General features: G+C 43.6%; 1 protein-coding gene across 2 annotated transcripts in view; it reads right to left on the reverse strand.

The window, feature by feature from the left end:
- CHRDL1 (chordin like 1) overlaps positions 1–19,502 on the reverse strand; it is an 881,325-nt gene that overhangs the window by 50,544 nt on the left and 811,279 nt on the right. The gene's annotated exons all lie outside the window — the stretch shown is intronic.

Below are 19,502 nucleotides of genomic sequence, written 5' to 3' on the forward strand. Positions count from 1 at the left end.
CGGCATGTGGTCTTGGGCAGAAGAGATGTGACCTAGCAGTCTCTAGACCGGCTTGTGGTCTTGTGCAGAAAAGATGTGACCTAGCAGTCTCTAGCCGGCTTGTGGTCTTGTGCAGAAGAGATGTGACCTAGAAGTTTGTCCAGAATGTTCCGCCTTAGGTTGGGACCAAGCTTGATGTCCATATCGCTTTACCCTCACTGTAATGGCATTGCAGGCTGAAAAACAATGTCCTTGACATAACAGTATCCAGTGATAATCTTGCGGACAAAAAGCAGCGGCAGAAAAAGCCACCATTTAAAAATGCACTTTTAAACGCATTTATGTGTGGAGGTGAGTTGAGGTAGTATTTATGGTAAGGGGGGTATGAGGGGCTGCACGGCGTCTCCCCCCACATATAAATGCATTCAAAATTGCATTTTAAAAGGTGTCTTTTTCTAACGCAGGATTTTGTGCACTGAGATTATCCCATAGAAACCCTACAACAGTGGCTGTGGTTACGATCAATTCAAATCCGCCCTGCTATCAACCCTCAGTTTGGCTAATGCCAACTCGAGAGGGACCGGAATGTCCAGATGTGGGTCCCAAGCCATCTCTGCCTACAGTCCAAACTACCCCTCACCACCCAATGAGGCCGAAATATGTCTGGGGTTGCTTGTATCCTTGTCATGTTATGTTATGTTATTTGGAATTTATAAAGCGCTCTTTATATCATTGGTAAGACCTCAAAGCGCTAGGGGGTTGAACGCCCACGGGGAACGCTGTCCAGGTCAGTAGAGCGAGTAGAGAGAGTTAGTGTTGTAGGGTGCGTGGGTGCAGGAAGGATGTGACGTATAAGTTCAGGCTGGATTGTCAGACTGGTCTCTAGGGTTGATACTGTTCAAGTCTGCATGTATCATCTACAAAGCAGTCATAAGTAGCACACCGGTGTACCTGGCAACTAAGCTCAACATATCTGGTGGCACTCATGTCTTGTACAGCAAATGGACCAACCGACTTGAATCACTAGTAGTTCTCAAAGAGAAGACATGCAAACAATCCTTCACTTGTCATGCACCCACACTCTTGAACTCGGTTCAAGTATCGGCTCAGAATGACCCACAATTCTCCCTTTTCACAAATCTATAAAAACGTAGCTTTTTCAACAATCCGAACGGACGCACAGAATGCAACTCACAATACAGTAGGCCTCATTACGAGGCTTTCGCTCCCGTAATGAAGGGTGCCGGTACGGGACCGGCACCGTTCATTACGGAATGCCTGATTGCGAGGTCCCCTAGCGGGACCTGGAACCGACGTCTGGTAAAACCAGACGTCCTTTCCGGGTCCCGCGAGGGGATCAAGGAGCTAATAACGGGCCCATAATTAACGGGCCCGTTATTAGCTCCATCCCCATTCCCATTGAGCCCTATGGGGGCTCAAATGGGAATGAGAATGGTTTTGTACATGATGAATTACCGGCTCCTCTAAGGTCGGAATGACCCGGTAATTCCTCATTCACAGAACCCGGTACTGGAACCCGGTATGGAGGCACCTATGCCCTTATCAAGGGCATGGCTACCTCCATGCTCGTAATGAGGCCCAGTGCTACTTTTAATGGATGCCGGCCCAAACGCTAGCTACGCAAACTTGAAACCGTGCTCTGCTGCTCTGGAGCCAGGTCTCTGCTTTAACCAATACAGCTAAAATAAAATAACCAAACCTCTTCTGCATATGGTTTTTCCGTTTCTATAATGGCCTGGGAATGATCAGTAAGTTGTTCAGAGCAGTGTCCGTCATTATGATTAATTCAAAACTTTCTAACCATGAATCGTCAGTCTGGTTCATTTATTACGCAAAAACAAGGGGGATTCTGGGAGTTTCTCTACTACCGGACTAGTTCATTTATTACATCTGTCTTCATATCTTCAGTGTTTAGGTCTGCAAAATCTTACAACCACGGGTCTTTAATCCAATAACACGTTGCGAAATAAATCCAGATTTGTGTAAAATGTCATTCAGACAGGGACATTACAATGCAGCTCGTGTTCCAAGTTTGCAGAACATAACAAAAAAAAGTGACTATGCCAGTTTTATACACCTATGTTTTGCACATTGTACTGCAAATGACGGAAATTACACAGAAAGGACCTATTTGCACTCGACGAACATGAGCTCCACTGCATCATCATCATCTGGTGGCTTCTACTGCAAGGATCAAAAACTTACAAATTGTACAATAAATGGTGAGATAATGTGTGCAATACATGCATGAGTCCAATTTCAGTTTCGCAAACGTATTTGCAGCTGATAACACAGATTTAAAGATTAGCCCAAATGCTTTTCAAACACATTGACCGAAACTTAGAACATAATTGCTTTATTATGCCCTTGGAAGGTCCTGTGCAAAGATGTCTACCTGCCCTGATGAAGCCACACAGTACCACCTCTTATCTGCCTTGAAGGAGGGCCAGGTTTTATGTGTAGGGGGCCAGTAGAGCACACTCTGGTCTCTCTCTGATCAGGGCTAGGCTAGGCAGCAATAGCAGAGCTGAAAAATCCCGAAACCCCACCCCAGATATTGCAAGGAGGAGAAGCAGGAAATTACCTGAAGGGAAATGCGTGCTTTCTCCACCGAGTTTGCAAAACGGGGCAAATTGGTGCATTTGTGCACCGGACCACCGTTTTCAATTTCTGTAGACAGGTCAGTGGTAAACCGAAGATAGCACAGGCCATAACCCCAGTCTACAATACTGCAGTTCACTAGCAAGGCTTAGTCTACCCCAAATCTGAAAATTATGGCAAACTGTAGTTGCGAGTGACATTTGGCAATGCTGCTTTCTTTATTGCTTGGGAGCCGCCATTTTGTGAATACATCTCGCCATTAATTTGGCCCTGAAATATCCCATATTCATTTCTAATACAGTCGAGGGAGATGCTGTCTATTGTTTGTCTGCTTGCCATCTCCTTGTCGTTCAACAGTGGCTGAAGTCCTGGAACATACATGCCCAGTACATAGCTCTCATGGGCACATAGCTTTAAGGTTAATAGCCACCCTGCTGCAGACCATAGCCGGAGCAGTTGTTTTTTTAAACTCAATTAGCATAATCCAGTAGCCCAGATGGCTGAGTTCCAGCCTCATCAACAATGATCACCTTTTTTAATATACATTTTAGACATTGAATAAACACTTCCTCAAAATAAATAATACATGTTAATGTAGGATACTCAAAATGCCCCTTACCAGGATCAAATTCTACGTCACTTATGTCAATAGACCATATAGACAAAATACTTTTTTCTAAGCTGGCTTCTACAGCAGATTCTGATGTGTATGTGTATGGGTCACTCAACTCGTTCAATTTTCTCTGGTTAAGCCATCCCTCAAATATGTGACTAGCCGGAGCCTAACTGCCCCCTCCCCCAGAGTGCGACTGCATTTGAAGTTTAGGCCAATATTGGTCAGCAGCATCAACAGCCTATTAAAAGCCATGAAGGTCTCTTTAGACTTGCAGATGGAGACGGGTATAGGGCAACTTAATATGATGGGCAAGCAGTCTCATTAGCATTCAGGCATCATTCCGCAGTCCACGGTTCATCAGAGGTCAGAGCCCTTGCCTGTGTATCCTCGGGAGTGGTGGATTCGATACTCCCCACACATTGGTTCCGAGTATAAACACCACTGCATGTATTTTAATGAACATATGGTATAGTCATTGTATTAATGTATACAGTTCCCTCAACTCTCCTTAATAGTACTTGCTGTCGTGTATATCTGCCAATCTGTCTGTCTGACACATTATGTATTATGTGTTCGTAGCTCCGGTGTACACTTCTACTTCAGTGGGCGGGGCTTCCATTTCTTCACAAAATGCATTCTGGAATCAATGGTCTTTTTCAGCTGACTTAAATACAACGTTGGACCTATGCATGCTCTTAATATTTTAATTAACCTGAAGAAACATCCCATAACATACTGACATGAAATAAATAAATACATTGCATAGTCTCCTCTGTTGTCTTCTGGGAAGCAAAAGAATGTGTTATTACCAACTGGGGGTCATTTCGGAGGAATTACATTCAAAGTTAAATAAATGCCCTCTGTCATTGAGGCGCAGACAGGTTGTAATTGCGGCAATATTGGTAATCTATATTCATGGCTATAGGTGTGGTTTTAACAACCATAGATAAATCCTTCAAGTTCTAAACGTTTACCTCTGGTAATAAGAAAATGCATTCACCTGTACTCCGAGACCCCCGGCCGGCCCATAAAGCCGAGGTTTGCTCCGAAGTACTTTAAGACGAGATAGCTGCACCCTTGAGATGGATGGGGGTGGAGATTCATTACTCCAACACCAATCAATAAGGACAACTCAATGGTTTGGCAAAGGGAGTCCGTTTAATGACAAGTACAGAAAACAGGGAGTATGGATATCAGCAGTGATGCGATCGTCCTTCTCGCTTCAAACTCCAACGAACTTCATACAAGTTGTAACATTTATACTCAAAACTCGTCATCATTGACGTGTAACACTCAAAAGTTAATACGCATTTCTATTGGTTAGGAAAAGGTAACTTTACTATAGGTACCATATCTGTATATGTAATGGAGTGAGGGGATTGGGTAAACACTCAGGTGGGCGTCTAAGCCCTTCCTTCAAAAATGACTACTGTAGACGTCACTAAAAGTACAACGTCTCATTGGTTCTACTAACTATAGGACCCTAGATTATTTGGTCCATTGTGATTGGGTTGGCACCAACGCCATGCATACTTTTCCACTTCATTTAGCAGCACACAGAATGGTCGGCCAGGTGCGGGGTGCCTCTTAGTTACCCGGTCTTCCTCCGATTATGGTTACAATCAATTATCACTTTAGTATCCATGTGTCAATTAATTCACTGTGGTTGGCCTCGAGACTGCATCTTCTGTCTGGAAAATTTCTGATATCTCTGCCTGGTCAGGTGCCAAGCGTAGGTGTGAACCCTTGCTTCTCCTTGCTCGGCTGGTCACGTGTTTCCTACACCATGAATGTGTCTCTTTTCTCTCAATTTTGTGTATTTGATTCTCATTTAGCCCACCACCTGCCTACGTCTTCTTATCTCGACCTTTCAGAGGCAGGATAATCTGTTCTTAATTTCAACTGATTGTAGCTACTGTTCGCTTCTTCTATTAGTATGACCTTGGCTTTCCTGGCACGAGTTGCCCCTGCTGAGATTCGTTACAGCCGTCTCTTCTCGTTTTTCTAAATATTAATCTTTTCTCATTTGGCCTTTAGTAACCTCGGTTGATTCTGCTTCTTGTGCAAAATACACTTAGAAATACTGTGCTTTGTTTTGAGGTAGATTATGTATAATGGCACTTGCCGCACTATTCTTCTACTGAGAATAGCAAGCCGCACTGTTTTCTTAGCTTTCTTGTGGTTCGAAGCATATTTACAGGTTTAAACTAGTCGAATGTCTTCATTTGCTTACAGCTTTAAACTTCTTTGCATTTCGACATCCTCCTTTCACTTTAGGTTCACGATATCCTTATTCATGGTGTTTCGTCTCTTTGCATCATTCTTGGGTCATCATTTCTTCTATCTGCAAGTCAGTCTGGGTCCTTGTGATGTCATCATTCGTCTTCCATTAAGACCTTTTTCGTTTCTTCCGGGACTGTACTTAGGCAATCTTCTTAATGGGTACCTTACTGTCCATGGTTTTCTTTGTATTGATACTTCAATAGGTGCTGTTCTCCTGATAGGCACTGGGCAGAGCCCTACTGCGGCTCTCTGCCGGTTTATTTGCTCATCATATGTCACATATTTTGGTGTGAACGTTCCTGGTACTTCAAAATGGACAATTGGAGTGCAGGCTTTATTTGGGACCTTCTCTACACTCCCCCCCTCTAGGCGATTTATCGACCACTTTCAGATCCGTCTTTGCATTTATCTTACTCAGTTCTTCTGTATTCATCTTCACTTCATCACCTGGGTTCATTCCTTCTTCATCTTCTGGATCTATACATGATGTTTTGAAGAAGTGTCTCTTTGGAGTCCATATCTTTATTACTCCTTTCAGGCTTCCTGTGGTCCTTACGTGTTCGTCTTTATTCCATGTTATTAGTTGACATTGTCCATTTGGGCTGCAGTAAACCCATCTTCCTACATAGTTTAGATGTTTCCTGGGGTAGAGAAACTTTGTTCCCTCTGGTGCATGAATGCTGGCCTTCACAAAGTCTCTTATTTCTTCATCAGTCAGGTCTTTAGGCTTCCATCCTGGCTTGACATCAAGCATGATCTTCATCCCTATGGCTTTTTTCGCAGTCTTCTGGCATTGAGAGATTATTATCTTGATAATACAAAAGCCTAGTAATATCATTACTAGCAGGGCTTCCAAGAACTTGAATGAATCTGCCATCCATTATGGGACCCAAGCAAATAGGGATCTAAACCAGCTGTCATCATCCACTTCGTCAGTTTCATCAATCATCTAGTTCCGCATGTTTTGTCAGCATACCTATGGCTTCTGTTAAAGTTCCATCTTCCTCATCGTGAGAAGGTATAAATGTGAAACATGATTCTCCAATTTTTGCACAAACTCCTCCATCCTCCATCCATAGCTGTGATCATGTCAAGCACATATCCATTCTGGAGAGTCATCAGTCGGATGGCTCTTAACTCTTCCTTAATCACATTGAATCCTTTTATTGTCGTGTTAATGGTCTGGTTATCTGCAACCATTTAGTGTTTGCTCCAAATTGGAATCTTGGCATGAAAATAGTTGTGAACACTGATGAGGTGAGGCTGAACAGTCTGTGTTCATATGGGATTGCATGAAAGGCTTCTTCAGATTTGGCATTTTCCCTTTTCAATCGAGTCATCAGTTCCACAGATCTCTTTTTCCTCAGGTGAGCATCTGCTTTCAGAAAACAGTCAATATTCAGGTCACTTTTCGGGATCACCAGTGCTGGAACATGGACATTCCAGTTTTTCGGCAGTCTGATGTATGCTTTGGATCCACATGCCCAATAATGATCCATAATCACTGCAGTTTTGTGCACCATTCCTGGAGCGTCAAAACCTCATCAACAGTTCTGATTCTCTCCCATTTTTATATTGCCATTATTCCTGAAACAGAACTTTGGGCTCTCCAGTGGCACTATCTGCAAGGGTCCTCCTCTGTCTTCGACCCATATCAGTAGTTTTGCAAGCTTTGGCCATAATGGCTGCATCCATTCTGTATGATGTTGATGGTGCCTTGGTAACGACCAGTGACCATCCAGGCTCTACAAATTACTACTCCTTTCTCCCATCCGTCTGGTGAAAGCACTGTTCCGCAAATCTGCATTTGGCCTCTGTTCTTCCAACTTCGGGCCTCTTCTGGGGTTTTTCCTTGGGCATTTAGGTTCGGGTTCACTTCCCATCTGATTTCTGCTCCTTTAACTCCAGGTTTATTGTACTGGATCACATTGTTCCTAGTATGAGCTCTTTTTCTTGTCTTCATGTCTTGAACATAATCATCTCCATCGGGATAGGCTGTTTGTATGCTTGGGGTTGGTGCCAACCCAATCACAATGGACCAAATAATCTAGGGCCCTACAATTAGTAGAACCAATGCGATGTTGTACTTTTAGTGATGTCTACAGTAGTCATTCTTGGACTTCCCCATGCTGTATGGTAGGAGTGCACACACAAAGCATTCCCCTTCTGAATGTTGTCTTCCAACTTCTTTCATGTGCTGGTACCAAATGTCTTTTCCCAAATGTGCTGTCCAGGTAATCGTTTAGTTCGTTGTCATCTCTGTGCATATTCCTCTTGATTCTTAAGGTTTTCATGTAGTTTGCTATCACTACATCCCTGAATGCATCTGTATGACTTCTTGCTGGAGGGTTCTCAGGTATCCTGGTCCATGGTGTGGGCTCCCTCATCTGTGCCATTTGAGTAGACAAAAGTCTGGCAGTTTTTTTCCTTGTCCTCATACATCTTTTTCCGGCTGGTTATAAATGCCCATCTCCTCTACCCTGAAATTGGTCTGGTATATGGCTGTATTGTGGGACTTGTACTTGCCCCTTTCACTGGAACATATATTTTGTCACTGCTGTCTCTGTGGGTTTTCCTCTTCAGTTCCTCTAGTATTTCCACTATGTCTGATTCCTTCATTTGACTCTTTACTTTACTTGTAGTCATATTTCCCATACGAGGCAGTCTTTTCTTCTATGAGGCATTGAATTGTGGTTCTGCAGTCATTGGCACTAGGCCTGTTGCGTCTGCATTCCATGTTTGCATGCGTGTGGTTGTCAGTAACCTTTTTTCATTCACTCTTTGCCGACCCTGTCTCCGGCTTTTCAATTCATCTGTTACCACAAGTGTGTGTGTGTTATTGCTGATCACATCCATTTCAAGTTCATTCACTCTACCATCAGATCTCCTAGGGACTGGAATGACTATGTAAGGTCTGGGTGCCTTTGTAGGCTTCATGCGTGCATCATTAGCTGGGTGCACTGGAATTGGAAAGCTTTGTGCGCCACTAAAAAATGCAGTTCTGATCGTTATTGACAGTAAAACAATAATGAATATAATACACAAATACATTATACCCCTGGATGTCAGGCGGCAGCATTTACTTCCAGAGAAATAGGGACGTTGTTCCTACTGCAGGAGGACGAGGTTGCTGCTCTGGATCCCCATCTCGATCATTCGCCAAATGTAAACTATTATTATACTCCTTTAACAATATAATTTTTTGGATTCTTTGTTGGGAGTTTCAGGTGTTACAAAATTGTCCCCCCTCTTGTGAATAATGAATTGTCTATTATCTCAGGATACAGTTCCTTTACTAAAATATGGGAAGTGTCAAAATTAAGTGATAATTCAGCAAGTCTCTTTACTGTGCATGTTCACAGTATGTCAGCTCCCAGTCCGTGCCCCTGATCTGCTTCAGTCCCGAAGACATGTTGCCTTTGTTACTGGAAAACAAGAAAGGAAATCTCTGGCAATGCTCTCTCGATCTGTCCCTCACCGGAAAGCTTTTAGAATCTCCTCAGATAGTTCTGCTGGTGATTACAGAGTTCCACTTGCAGTACTATTCCATGCAAGAGCATGCCCATTTTTGCAATATTGGTTAGGTCTCTGATGAAAGTGAGGACGTCAACATTGATCAGTCTCCCCACTAGCTCTGGAAAACCAGTGAATAAATGAAAGAGAACGTTGTGGGCCAACCTGCTGTCTTCTGGTAACAGGGACATCTGTCCCGTTTTGCTGATGTTCAGGACTGCATGCTTTTACTTCAATCTAAACAATGTCTGCACTGTCAGTTTGCTTGGAGTGCAACTAAAATCACAATGTTATTTAGGAATGTGCTCAGGCGTTCTGTATTTGCTGTGTCACGAAGAAACATGAGTGTATCTGTCAATCTTCTGACAAGATTTGGACAGTCTTCAATTATTTGAAAGAACAATGTATTGACAAGCTCATTTACTTCCTTCTCTGCTTGGGACATTTGGCTTCTCCTAGCTGTATTCAGGAAAGAAGGAGAAATTGTTCGGCAATTACAGTAAGCAATCTTCTTATTGTCTTTTCGTTTTCTGGATCTAGAAGAAAGTCATTGACACTGGTGAGTCTCCCGACCAAGTCAGTGACACTGGTGAGTCTCCCCACCAATGACGGTACGATCTTAGCACTAGAGTAAAATATGTTACCACATATTTAGTGATGTTGCTACTGTTGGACACCATAAGTGATTCTGAATAGGATCTCGGTGTGGAATGAGTCTGGATACTGTATTTTCTTCCAATGTATGTGTCCTCGATCAGAATTTGGCATGATATTTCCTTGTCACAGTTTTAATGTGTCTCGATCCAAAGTTCAAGTTCAACAGACTATGTTGTGGCTTATAAGTACAACTCTCTTCTTCACCTTGCAACTAGGATGCACACAGTGTCCTTCGTTTATGTCGTTATCCCCTTTTTTGCTCAGAGGAAGTGTCCAATTTTAAGACACAATTTGCAAAAAGTTCTTTGTCTTTGTCTGGCTGATCATGCGTCCTTTTTCTTCTTCATGGATCTCATCTGCACGTGCTGTGGTTCTTCCCCATTGCTCGTAGTCTCCTCGCATTGGGGTGCAGGCAGGGGGCCTTCTCCGATGTAGGGTTTGATATCGTCCAGAAAAATCCAAGCTCTTCTGCCTTGTAGTTTCACTGTGAAGGAGTGCAGTCCTCCACTGTAAAGGGAACACAATGTCCTTGAGCTGTGTCTTTAGTAGTATCTACTTCTGTGTTCCGTGCTGCCCTGCAGCCTTTTCGTCCTCGCTGCAGCTGGTCTGAAATTACAGTAAGGCAAGATGTCATGCAATTCAGGTAATTGTGCATTTCAGACCCTAAGATTTCTCCTATGGTCTGGGTATCACATCTAGCTCTATCTCGGGGTGTCAGGGGAGTACGCATTCTTCTTCCTGTGGCTATCTCATGTGGCGTAAGATGATGGTCGGAACTGGGTTGGTTCCTGAGTGCATTCAATGCCAAAGGAAGGCAGTGCAACCATCCCTTTCTTAGAGTAAGCTTCAACTTGGCTATCCTTTCCTTTAATAAGCCGTTGAGCTTCTCACAGAGTCTGTTACTTTGTGGATGATACGCCGACGAAAACTTGTTCTTTATACCAAGCAGCAAGCTAATCTGTTTGAATGTCTCATTTACAAAGTGAGCTCCATTATCTGATCTCATGACTGCACACCCCATCCCCCTGGGGAACACTTCTCTCACAAAAATGTTGGCCTCACAGGTAGAGTCTGGGTGTGTACATGGACCTGCCTCTATCCACCTAGAGAATGGACACACCAAAACAATTAAGTATCTGTACCCGTTACATACTTGAATCATTTCGACGTAATCAATATGCAAGTGTTGAAAAGGCCCATTTGGCCTGGGGATGACTCCTCTCATTACTTTGAATGTGTGCCCAGCTGTGAATTGTTGGGAGATTATACAGTTCACTATAAAAAATGCAACATGCTTGGTTAAATTCGGTATGAACCAGTCTTCTGCGAGCGTTGCCGCAAGATTCTCTTTTGTCATGTGTGTCGGATAATGTAAATGTTCCAGCACTAATTGTAACACGGCTATAGGCATCACTGGTTTACCAATGCTGTCTTGTCGCCACAAACTGTCAGAGGGGTTTTTCTCTTCCTGTGCCTCCCCTTAGAGTTCCATCAACTGTGTTTGCCCTAGATTGTTATAGCTTTCAGGTGTAGTTCGTGCAACCATCAGTCTGTCATTGGTATGGGTGACTTCCACTTCCATGATCGTCTCAGTCTTGGACGCCATATGTTTGGCTTCTGTGTCTGCTGCTTGGTTTCCACGTGTGGGCATCGAATTTCACGACCACCATGCCCACTGGGAGCTGTAGTGCCTTGATCAGCCTGTCCACGAAGGCTGTGTGCTGCACTGGCGTGCCATCTTCTCGGAGGTAGCCCCTCCTTTTCCAGCACGCTAAGCCTGTGTGCACTGTTGACGTCACATAGGCGGAGTCACTGTACACAGTTACTTCCTGGTCTGCGTGATTCTCAATGGCGAGTATCAACGCCAATAATTCTGCAGCCTGTGCTGCATTGTGAGATGGTATGGGTACACTAAGGAGTACTCGAAATTCTCCATTTGCGCTGTGTTTCATTACAGCGGCGCCTGTATATCTTTGCCCATCATTTTGATCGATTCTTGAAGAACCGTCAATAAAGACACTTTCTCCTTCTGCCAAAGCATTTTCTTTCACCCTGGGAATTTCATCATAGAATTCTTCACAGTTCGCAAAGTCATGTATTGGCTCTCCTTCAGTGACTGGCTCTGCTATAAACATAGCTGGGTTCACTATCTTACATTTGGACTACTTTAATTCATGGATTCGATATGATCACCTCATAAGCAGAAGCTCTCTGGGATGTCAACGTGCTCTTTGGTTTCTCTAGAATAGCAAATAGTGAGTGCTCGACGTACAACGTCATTGAGCAACCCATCACAAAGGTTGTAGCCTTCTCTATGGCGAACGCTGTGGCAGCTAAATTTTGTTTGCACAGAAAATGGCCTCTCGTTACTGGGTCAAAATTTCCACTATAGTATGCCAGGGGCTTGTACCCCAATGTGGTTCTCTGTGTGAGCACTGCCGTCATAACGCTGCCATTCATGTGAGAAAACAGGTACAATTCCTCTGCATAAATGGGAATCCCTAGAACTGGTGCTGTTCAAATAGCTTTTTTCAGTTTAGCAAATCCTTCCTACACGGTCTTAGACCATTCCATTTTCTCTTTTGTCACTTGAGCCTTCTGTAGGGCCTGAATTAAAGGCTTATTGTAAGAGCTATAGTCGAAGACCCATGCCCTGACATAGTTGCACAGGCTAAAAAGCTCTGCATCTGTTTTATCGTGTGTGGCTTAGCGGTGTTGAGCATGACTTCAGCCCTTTCTGGGGTCACTCTTTTTCCCTCATGTGAGATCAGCTGGCCTAGGTACAGCAGTTCGTGTTGACAATATTGTAGCTTTTCCTTGTCAACCTTATATCCTTTCTCAGCCAATTTAGTCAATAGCTGAACAGAATTGTGCGTGCACTTCTCCTCTGTCGTGCTGCAGATTAAGATGTCATCCACGTATTGCATGACAATGCTCTGTATTTGTATTTGTATTTGTTTTATTTGTAACGTGCACCGCTGGCCCGGAGGCATCATGGTGCAACTTATATTACTTTCCAGTGCAATATTGCTTAGGTCCATCTGCGGGACTCTGTTAAAAATAGAAGGAGACTCACGGTATCCCTGGGGAAGCCTTGTGCTTTTCAGACACATCTGTCCGAACGTGAATGACATCAGATCTTGTGAGTCACGGTGCAACAGGATTGATAAAAATGCATTTTTCAAGTCAATCACCGTGAAATATTTTGCCTCAACAGGTATATTACATAGAATTGTAGCCGGGCTCGGGACTAAAGGGAACTCGGCCTCAACAATATCATTTATTGGGCGTAAATCCTGTATTAGCCTCCAAGGCCTTCCCTTTGATTTCTTGATGGGATAAACCCCAGTATTGCACAACGATTCTGATGTCACTAAGATGCCCTGTTCCATCGTAGCCGGAATTGTCTTAAAAATCCCTTCATCTGCCTCTCTGGACATGGGATATTGTCGTGCTTTGGGTAAAATTGCTCCTGGTTTTAGCTTAATTTTCACTTCTCCGACCCCTTTCAATAGTCCTACCTCATAGGGTCCTGTGGTCCACACTGAGACAGGCACCTGGGCCATGTCGTCATCAAAATATTCAGGATGGTTTCGTGCCAACATCATTCTCTGACGCACTTCTCTTTTCATCATTCTCACCCAAAAGGTGAGACTCACTTCCACAACTGTCTGTCCCATATCTGCTTGCTCTTCAAACAGATCATCATCAGTGACGCCAGTCAATCGATATCCTTCTTCAATGGCGATTACTACGCACCATTGTCGGCCTTCGCTGTCATAACCATCAATCAAGGCCATTCTCCCTCATACTGAAGCTGTGTGTATCATCAAGGGAAATATTTGTCCCTTCTCCTCGTGCATAGGTATTCTTGGTTTAAATAGTAACTCATCTGGGGTTCTCATGATTCTATGTGCAACACCTGCCAGCCCTGCCATTAGCACACGTATTCCATACACAAATATTTCTGGCTCTAATGGTATAGCCCTAATGGCTGTGAGTCCTGCGTATGCTCTAATCATTTTGCATATGTTTGAATAGTGCATTCCTAGGAGTTGAACATACTATGCCCTCCTCCGTGAATGAGATTGTCATATTTAACTTTGTCATTAGATCTTGACCCAAAATGTTTACTGGGGTCTGTTATGAATATAATAGAGGCACGTTCATTTCACATTCTCCTATAGAGACTGGAAGTGTGTTTGTGAAGGGAACACAACTTGTAGCGCCTGTGAAACTCTGAGTATTTATGGTCTCTCTGGACAAGGAAAACTTGCCTTCACGTATACACAAGCGTTGCACCCTTGTCAACTAAGAAGGAAGATTCTTTATCCCCTATAACGACATCTACCCTAGGTTCCCGGTGAGGGCCTGGTGTCACTGATAGGATAGAACACATCAGGGTTCCCAGAGAGCTGTCCTAGTCCATATATAGTTTGGGCCCACTGTGTGCTGGTGGATTTCCCCCATTCCCAGTGTTATTTCAAATTCCAGGGTTCATGATCTGCCCTGAGCTCATCGTTTGTGACAATTGCAGAGGTGATTGTTGGGACTGCCCTTGGGGAAACTCACTATATTCTGAGGTTGCAAACCTTGTTGCACTCCTGGCACTTGTTGTTGCACCGTGTGATTCTGTGCAACTCCCTGTTTTAAAAACGCAGATGGATTCGCCGTGCCTGATCCTGTCCCTTGGCCGTTCTGCACCATGCCTTGGTTTCTGCATGTGCGGTAAATGTCCTGTCATCCCACACAACCAACATAATGGTGGTGGTTGGATCATTTGCCCATTTGACATATCTTGATTGCCATTTTGCATGTTTTGGAATCCTCCTTGATTATTCTCCCCAATTACTCTACCATCCTCTTCCTCTAAATCCTCTTCCCCTTGGGTAAAATCCTGTATTGCTCTGATTATTCTGTTGTGGATTATTGACCTGCTGCTTGCTCGATTCAGCTGTGCTAATTATCATGGCTACCTCAAGAGCATAGTTTGACAATTTCTTCTGCACCAATTTTGCTTCCTCACCCTTTCGTGCAGCTTCCTTTTTGTGATTCTTTTCTTTTGGTAGCCTTCAATAGTGTGTGATGGTCAGCTGTATTTCTGACCATGGCTTATCTTCGATTCCTACCAATTTCTTGAGCTGTTTCTGTACTGGCTCTGGCAGCCCTTGGCACAATATAGGGTAGAACACAGGTATAGATTTCCCCCAAGATTCCTGAGCCTCGAGTACCCATGCATCTTGAAAATTCTATATGTAAATTAACGGATCCTCACACTCCTTCATTTTACGTGTCATTATAGCTCCCATATCAGAAGTGTCTGGGTAAAGCACTCATAGTGCCTTCCATACTGCGGCTCTGCAATTGTTAAATGGAGCTCCGTCATGCGCGGTATTAATTGTTTTCACACCGGTGTAACCTACCCTTTTCCACACATCGTCTGCTCTCTCATCAAGTATGGCGATTATGAGACCCTTGTTATCTCCTATAGCTAATGTGTTCCCTCCTGTCATTTTTTCTAACTTGTGTATCCATTTTCCAGCTCCCGATGTCAAGATTGGAAGCTTGTTTTTCAAATGTTCTCGATCCATGTGTGGCCATGGAATATATTGTGGTCTCACCCCCCCTTAGTCGAGTAACGGAAATTGGGATGAATAGCTCTCTCCCTCTTCTCTCATTGTTCTCCTGTCTATTGCAGGGGTAATATTCCTGCATCACCGCCTGCCTGGCAATGACCTACACCTGTTCACATAGGGCGGTGGTGACACCCCCCTCTGACCATGAGATACTTCTTCGTGTCCGTCTGACTGTGTGGCTGACTCTGATGCCCTCGGTGCAGACTCGCTAGTGTCTGACCATCTTATCCCTTTCTCCTTTGGGAGTTGTCTTTTGCTCCTTCTTTCTTCCTCCTTTTCCTTGTGCTCCTCCCTTTCTGAGTCAGACATTGTCTGTGCCCTTCTTGTGTCTTCTTTGTTCCTACTTATTTCTAGTCTATCCAGGGATAATTCTCTATTCCCACTACTTCGGGAAACATCCTCAGTTTCGTACAGCTGAGTGCTCCCCAGGCGCTCATCTTCTCACTCCCCCTGGGGTATTTGTTTTAACCCCATTTCATCATATATTCTATCGATCATTTCTATGATGCTTCTGGTGTCGAAGTCATCCTCGATATTCGTCCTAGACGTGCCTGGAATTGAATTGTACACAGGGAAGAATTCTTCTATATCTTCTCAATCTACTAATGGCTCAGGTTTTTAACCTCTCTCCCCAGATATTCAAGATCGCGTGCTCTCTCTGTCTTCGCTTACGTTCTACATCGTCATCGAATTCTCTGTGCTCCCTCGCCTCTTCTCTGACCCTATCTTCTTCCTTTTTCCTTTCATTTCTACTTTCATCTGCCCTTCGGATTTCGTCATCCCTTTGTCTCTTTATTCTCTTCTCTCGTATTCTTTGCTCTTCCTCTGACCTTTGCTGCTTCTGTCTGTCTTGATCATTGGCTGCTCTCTTACTTCTTTCTTTTTATCTTTTCTCTGTACATCATCTAGCCTCTCTCTTTGCTTCGCATCATCAATGCCTTTGCCATCAAGTTTCAATAGAATTTGCCCTCCCATCCATTCGTCTTTTCCGAATGCTATCTCATCAGTTCTATCTTCGCTTCTTTTCCATCTTTTGCCTTCTCTCTTTATTGAGAGATGCACTTGTCTGTGTCTGGTCCCTTCTCTCATCATCATGTCTCTCCCTGACCCTTGGGACTGTGGAGATGATATCCTTATCCTTTTCTTTCCCTTGATTTTTGTCACTACTTTGCGTAGGTGACTTATATGTTGTGTTGCTATACCTTGTAGCTGCTTTAAGTTCTCTCAGCGGGTATAACCCCATGTCTTTATTTTCTTCAATCTTCGTTTCGGCTGGGGCGGGTGGAGCTGTAGGTGTCTCACCCCCCCTCTGAGCATACATTTAGTATCCAATCTATTGGCGGATACATTTTCCAAAGCTCTAGAACAGCTAGGCGTTTGTTTAACATTTTGCCCGTGTATGTGGCATGCAAGTATGTCATCATGTGCTGCAAAACTGCTTCAAATAAGGACCCGCCCTGTGGCCATGGCATAAACATTTTGTGGGCGGTCCCCTTAACCCACTCTGTACTGTATTATTTCAGCTTAGGTGCATGTTTCGGCAATTGTTTGCATAGGTGTGCCAATGTAGTTATGTCTTCCATGCTTAAATCTGTTCCCTTTCTCCTTATATAACACTTGTCAAAGCTTCACATGACTTAAACAGTTCAACAATATGAGCGAGCACCAAACACTGCAAGCTCCAATCCCGATTTTTTCACAAAATTTTATATCTTCTGTTTTACGCAAAAAACATCAATTTGTATACTACATTAAATCAGCTATTTGGTCGTGTAAAATGTAAGTCGATTTGTTAAAGAAAATGTTCAATTTATGGCGTCACAACAAACAATATATAAGACAGACGTTTAACAGACTAGACGAACACCAGCTGGTCACATGTATCTCTGCCTCTAAATTTTACTCCGACATGGAGTTTAAACGTATCCCTTTCACAGCGTCTTTAATCGCTGTGGTACTCTATTTGTTCCCCTTTATTTGGGACTCTGGATACACGTTTCTTCTAGCCGCTTTATTAGCGTAGGAATAAGGCAAATCCTCTCGCTTCTCGGGTGTCCTCCCCGGTAACCTCTCTCTTCTCGGGTGTCCTCCTCGGTATCTTTCATTTAGTTACTTCTCAGTTACTCTTGAGTCATTATTTCCTTCCCCTTAGATATATACATTCTTCTCTACTTCTAGATATATTTTGTTTTCCCGCCTTGTTCCGTTATCTTTTCCCTTTACTTGGTCTAAAGCATATGCTTTTGCTAAAACACTCAGTCTTTTTCACTCACTGTTCGCATGTTTCCTCTCTGGACCCTCGGGATCACCGCCTTCATTACCGTCTTCGTCGGCTTTTTTCCCGCTCAGCTGCCCATAGGAATGGGAAGGGTTTACGTGGGGAAACGCAGGTCCCTTCAGACCTTGTCCTGCAGGTTTTGTTTTCTTACACTACTACTGCCTACGGGGAGCTTCACGGTCTACTCGGCCGAATGGCAAAGGACTCGTGATATTGCTGAAGACCTAGAGTTACTTTATATCGACGGTCAATGGTTGTCTTATTCTAATCAATAATTGATAACCATCAATCTCTGCTACCAAGTGTACTCCGAGAGCCCCGGCCAGCCCATGGAGCCGAGGTTTGCTCAGAAGTACTTTAAGACAAGATAGCTGCACCCTTGAGATGGATGGGGGTGCAGGATCATTACTCCAACACCAATCAATAAGGACAACTCACTGGTTTGGCAAAGGGAGTCCGTTTAATGACAAGTACAGAAAACAGGGAGTATGGATATCAGCAGTGATGCAATCGTCCTTCTCGCTTCAAACTCCAATGAACTTCATACAAGTTGCAACATTTATACTCAAAACTCGTCATCATTGACGTCTAACACTCAAAAGTTAATATGCGTTTCTATTGGTTAGGAAAAGGTAACTTTACTATAGGTACTATATCTGTTTATGGTAACAGAGTGAGGTGATTGGGTAAACACTGTCAGGTGGGCATCTAAGCCCTTCCTCCAAAAATGACTACTGTAGACGTCACTAAAAGTACGACGTCTCATTGGTTCTACTAACTTAAGGACCCTAGATTATTTGATCCATTGTGATTGGGTTGGCACCAACCCCATGCATACTTTTCCACTTCGCTTAACAGCACGCAGAATGGTTGGCCAGGTGCGGGGTGCCCCTTAGTTACCTGTCCTTCCTCCGATTATGGTTACAATCAATCATCACTTTGGTATCCATGTGTCAATTAGTTCACTATGGTTGGCCTCAAGACTGCATCTTCTGTCTGGAAAAGTTCTTATATCTCTGCCTGGTCAGGTGCCAAGCGTAGGTGTGAACCCTCGCTTCTCCTTGCTCAGCTGGCCACATGATTGCTACACTGTGAATTTGTCTCTTTTCTCTCACTTTTGTGTATTTGAATCTCATTTAGCCCGCCACCTGCTTACGTCTTCTTAGCTCGACCATTCCGAGGCAGGATATTCTGTTCTTAGTTTCAATTAAATGTAGCTACTGTCCGCTTCTTCTATTAGTATGACCTTGGCTTTCTTGGTACAAGTTTCCGCTGCCGAGTTTCGTTTCAGCCCTTTCTTCTCGTTTTGCTAAATATGAATCTTTTCTCGTTTGGCCTTTAGTAACCTGGGTTGATTCTGCTTCTTGTGCAAAGTAGAAATACACTTATAATACTGTGCTTCATTTTGAGGTAGATTATGTATAATGGTGCTTGCGGCACGATTCTTCTACTAAGCATTGCAAGCCACACTGTTTTCTTAGCTTTCTTGTGGTTCCAAGCATATTTAAAGGTGTAAACTGGCTGAATGTCTTTATCTTGCTTACAGCTTTAAACTTCTTTGCATTTCAACATCGTCCTTTCACTTTAGGTTCACGATATCCTTATTCATGGCGTTTCGTCTCTTTGCCTCATTCTCGGGTTGTCATTTCTTCTATCTGCAAGTCAGTCTGGGTCCTTGTGACGTCACCATTCGTCTTCCATTAAGACCTTTCCGGTTTCTTCCTGGACTGTACTTAGGCAATCTTCATTTTGTTTCATTTGTTGGTAGGGTTTTCTTAATGGATACCTTACTGTCCATGGTTTTCTTGGTATTGGCACGTCAATAGGTGCTGTTCTCTGGATAGGCACTGGGCGGAGCCCTACTGAGGCTCTCTGCTGGTTTATTTGCTCATCATATGTCACATATTTTGGTGTGAAT

The sequence above is a fragment of the Ambystoma mexicanum genome, chromosome 5p, assembly GCF_040938575.1.
Source record: "Ambystoma mexicanum isolate Mex_15411 chromosome 5p, UKY_AmexF1_1, whole genome shotgun sequence".
Lineage (NCBI taxonomy): Eukaryota > Metazoa > Chordata > Amphibia > Caudata > Ambystomatidae > Ambystoma > Ambystoma mexicanum.